At 35.9% G+C, this 4,793-nt stretch overlaps 1 protein-coding gene across 1 annotated transcript in view; it reads left to right on the top strand.

The window, feature by feature from the left end:
* Nucleotides 1-419: 419 nt before the first annotated feature.
* The window catches only part of b3gnt2b (UDP-GlcNAc:betaGal beta-1,3-N-acetylglucosaminyltransferase 2b), a 28,332-nt gene continuing 23,958 nt past the window's right edge, over nt 420-4,793 (top strand). Inside the window, exon 1 of the mRNA XM_015045819.1 lies at nt 420-795. The gene's annotated coding sequence lies outside the window, so the exon portion shown is untranslated. The remainder of the gene's footprint in view (nt 796-4,793) is intronic.

Below are 4,793 nucleotides of genomic sequence, written 5' to 3'. Positions count from 1 at the left end.
CTTCACCTGTGGTCAGATATATGAATCATAATATATAAAAACAACAAGATCCCAAACACAAAAGGCAAAGGGATTTCCTCCATATTGTGACTGAATTTATCCTGAGAAATAAGATCACACAGCTCATTAGAGACACTTTCAAGAGTTTGTGTTTGACATATTTATTCTTCAAGACATCAGGACATAGCTACTTAGCTTACACAATTTCGGTCTCCTGGTGACTCTTACAAGAATGTAAGAGGGGAAGTCATGGCTTAAAAATAGATTTCAAATACCTCATGAATCTAATAGGCTACTGAAATAAGCAGCGAATCCACTTACTCTGATGCTCGTGATTATACAAAAGGTGTTTCAAGAATTTTATGTTATTGTTTGAAAATTGTTTTGACCTGTTTAGAACACTTCTGCTCATTCAGTTGTTGGCTCCTTAGCGATAAGTATGCTTTAACCGTGGGCCACCCAAGCTCCAGTGTGGTGGTGGTCAGTTGACTGAGTGACTGCACCTGGACAACAGTATTAAGTTTCAGTTGCTTCCCGAGGCCATAAAAATGTTAGCTGTAGTTCGCACGCGCTTGCTTGAGCATGTGCTCCTCCCATTCGTGTGCGCGAGCGCGCGCGGCCGTGAAAACTGAAAGTTGGTGAGCAGACGTTATCTAGCCGTTGCCGATGCAGGCGAGCAGAGAGGAACAGGGAGACAAAAAAGGGCAACAGACGACAGCGGAGAGACTTATGGATTAATTTTACCCTACGCCATTTTTAGAAGACTTTTTGTAGATAAACAACGGCGGAAACCTGGTGAGTTAACCCGCAGTGGTCGAGTTTTGCTCTTCTAAGCGTTGGGGAGTACTTCATAAAGAGTCTTAACGCCACTGACAGTAGTTTAGCTACCCTGTTTTTCACAGTTCAGCCTTTCAACGGGGCTACCGTAAGCAGAAGGTACTAAACCTATAAGTAAGATTAATGGTTATATATCAACACTGTTTTGCTATATTACTGCAACTTGGCAAAAGAAGAAACCTTGGAACACTGATTAGATGAAAATTGAAGTCACATTGTGAAAACATCTGACTTGGCTTCTAATGTGTGGTGTAAAACGGGATCTAATTCTCTTTTGCCGCATTTCAAAGATTGAAAGATAAATTTAATCATCAAGCTCGACCTTTTTATTTATTTATTTTATAAATCCAAGAATTGAAGTTTCTATAATTTCATGAGTCATTTTGCGAGGTTTCTGTTTAGGGACACGTGTGTGTCATCTCTATAGTGACACTGTTGAGACAGAAATATAATCATGCTTGGCAAGCATCTTGAGTCCACTTTGCCTAGTATCTGTTTGTCATGAAATGAAACCAGTTACCGTTAGAAGTTACTCGGTTATTGAGTAACAACAAACAGTGAAGACTGTGCATATAGAGCAACAAGCAAAAGGAATGTTGACAAAGACCATTTTTGTGGTTTTTCTGTAGAAAACATTTGATGGATAGTTTGTAGATTTTGTGAATCTTTTTACGTTACTTGACATCATGAACTCTTTTACACTACTCCCAAATGTGTAATAGTGTAGCTGCTGTGCATCAGTGGCTTTTGTTAAAATTAGCTTAGTGGAAAACAAAACAATTTTTGTGAGCTCTTGGTCGTCACCCTTCTATGAAATATCGTTTTATAGTACAAGTAATCATGTAATGTTTTTTTATTCATTCAGTTTAGATACTTGGGTATAAACTTATTTCTCATAATACTTCATATTACCAAGCAACTTCATATTACCAAGCAACTTGGTAATATGAAGTAACTTCCACATGGTTTTGGATTTCCAGGGTGCAGTTCTTTTTGTTGCATCATTTTATTTTTTACTAAGTCTTTATATTGTTTTGTACCACTATTTTGTTTTAGCAAGGAAATGCACAGTCAGTACTAGGATGTTGTGTATGAAAGGATTTGTTTGTTCATGTAAAATAGAAGCAGTAGGGGACAAAATTAGGGTTTAAGAAATGCTAAAGGGCAGAATCTGTCCAGAGCAAGACATTTCTGTCTCCCAGATACATTTTATCTTGTGAATCACTCTAGATGCTAAAATTGAACTTTCTTGACTTGTTTGTTAACCTGGAGCAGGTCAAAGCTTAAAAAAATATAGCCTTATGAAGGGATTGACTAACTATTTGTGGCCGGTTTGGAGAAAGTAGAAATCTGAGTATGTGAGATTAAATTTCTTACTAGAAGTATTAGTTTCTGAAAGCACATGTTCTTTGTTTTGGTCAACTTTAAATGTTGGCCCTGAACTGGAACCTGTATACACTGATGGCACTTTGACAAAGGTCTTTTCAGAAATGCTCTTTCTAATACAGCTCACACTCAAATACTTTATATTTTAGTTTAGAGAACTATTTTAGCTAGAAAAACAGTCTGACTTATGAAGCATTTTGTCAGCTGGAATAATATTTTATTATTCAACCTATTTTAGGTTGAATAATATTTGACATAAGGCTAAATGCCAGCTTTTTTGCTGTGCGGAGTTTGGATTACCTCTGTAGAAAATAAAATCCTTATCTAATCTTTAGTGGGTTTCCAGCTGAGGTGTAAAGTGTTTTAACTAAATGACACTGCTAACATAAGGCTGCCTTTTTCTATATCTTTATTTTTTAGATGTATAATTTCTCTTCTAATTTTAAGGTCATTATTTTCAGTCCTTCTTAAATGGGGAGTCTTGGTGATGCCCATGGGTGCTGCCAATTATATTGAAATCTCATTAGGTCTGTACTACATTTACTTTCTCATTAACACAGATATTCGTACTTCCCTGTTTTATACATCTGCAGCATAATCTTTTTACTGCTACTTAGTAAACTGCAATATATTTTCTTAAGCAATATGCATAGAAATGAATGATTATTTTAATCACAACTTTCTTCAATTTTTTTTATTTATTTATTTTTGCAACCATGACGTTTGATTCAGTTTTACAAAAGACACATTAAGCACAAATAGCAAAGGTAGGTCAACTATTAATAATGCTGAGTGAGCTTTGCTCGACTTTGGTGCTTCAGATGCAAATTGACTGCAGGGCAGTTTAGAAATATCAATAGAAATGGTTCACATGTACTTTTAATTGTCTTGTAGAGCAGAGTATCAAATTGCCATCAAAATATCAGTCTGCAATATTTGATGGCTTGTTTTAATTTAGTTTGGGGGTTTTTCTATACGCTGACAATTTATCTGTAGCTGCATTTCCATTACAGATGTATGCAAAACCTTGTCAATATTCCCCTAATGTCAACAATCACAAGGGAATAAGTTTGTTCATGTGACAACTTAAAAAAACATGCTGCACAATCATCATTGTCATACCACTTCCTGTCTTTTTGTTGTGTCTACCAGAAGGGACATCTGGTGGTCACGTTACTCATGTGATGGACATAGTGTTTCCACAGCAGTTTTGTGAACTATGCTAATTTTGATACAGTCATGCTAGGGCAAAAAAAAAATTTATCAAAAGACTTCCAATTTTTTTTAATTTTTTTAAATTGGCATATTTCCTTTTAATCAAATCTGTTTTCATAATTCAAATTTCTGCAATTTTACGGTCAACGGAAACGCTGATGCTAACTTATGACGCAAATTTCAGTCCCGATCACTGCAAATTCACTTTAACGCCATTAAGTTGCCAAGTCAAATTCATGCTTCATTTATACAACTTAACATTTACTTGATTGTGACATAATGTGCTTTGAAAACTGGTATCATCACCCCATTAACGTGAAACCAAGGTAAATGTATTTTGGCATGCAGTAATGATGTTGGTGTTTGATCAGGAAACAAATATCGTTTTGCTCATATTTTAAAAAACGTGACTTGTTCATATGATGCACTGCATCATCCTGAATGAGCATGTGTCTTTGTGGCTAAAACATGCAGGATTTGACTGTTGTTTTATGTTTGGGGAACTGAATGTATCATAACACACCCCTCTGTAGGGATGTTCCTTTAATTAAATGTTGACACCACCCAGAACGGTTGCAAAGACATTTTTTAAAGTTTACGTAACTCTGTCCTCTGTACTGGAGATAAAGTATGAGGAACTTCATGTAGATGTATGGTTTGCATACGTTGACAAAAGAGCAGTAAAATACAGTATATAGAATCTCAATAAATGGTTGTTGCATAATTGTAGCTATGTCTAGGCTCTTCCTCAGTCTGCTTCAGGCTTCCTGTTCTCAGTTCCTGAGGATGTGCATGGTCAGTTCAGCCAATAATAGCTCACAATGGCAATAATCTTGCAAGGCCCAACAGAGACATTGATTCTAAAGTAAATGGACAGCAAGCTACAGCAAAGAAACGTCAAATATTTACTGGAAGTGACAGTCATGATGGTTGTTACAACAGTGTTTTACAACTCGATACACCTTTAGTGTAAAAAGCAGCTGTTACCATTCTGCTGTCCTGCTTGGCTGAAAGCATCGTTTGACTCCATGTTTTGGTTTCTGGTTTCACACAGAAGTTTTATTTGTTCTGTGCTTTTCATTCTTATTATCGTTCTAAAACAGTCGGGCTGCAAAATAGAAGCTGTCTTTTCCTTTTTTGGTAATGTGGTAGTAATATAATGTAATTTGCAATAACTTCAGTGATGTTGAAGTGTTTGCCCCCTTACAGTTTTCTGTCTTTGCTTTTTTTTTGTCACTCTGAAATAGGGCTGTAATGATTCAAATCCTGTCTCTAACATGGACACTAAAGTTATAAATGTTTGGCCAAGGTGAGAGTTCATCAATTAAATTGACTGAAGATAATACATAAACTAA

The sequence above is a fragment of the Poecilia latipinna genome, unplaced genomic scaffold (assembly GCF_001443285.1).
Source record: "Poecilia latipinna isolate Pla-1442-1.1 unplaced genomic scaffold, P_latipinna-1.0 Scaffold38, whole genome shotgun sequence".
In the NCBI taxonomy this organism is placed as follows: Eukaryota; Metazoa; Chordata; class Actinopteri; order Cyprinodontiformes; family Poeciliidae; genus Poecilia; species Poecilia latipinna.
Note: the sequence above shows the minus strand (reverse complement) of the source record. Positions and strands in the feature narration are given on the sequence as shown.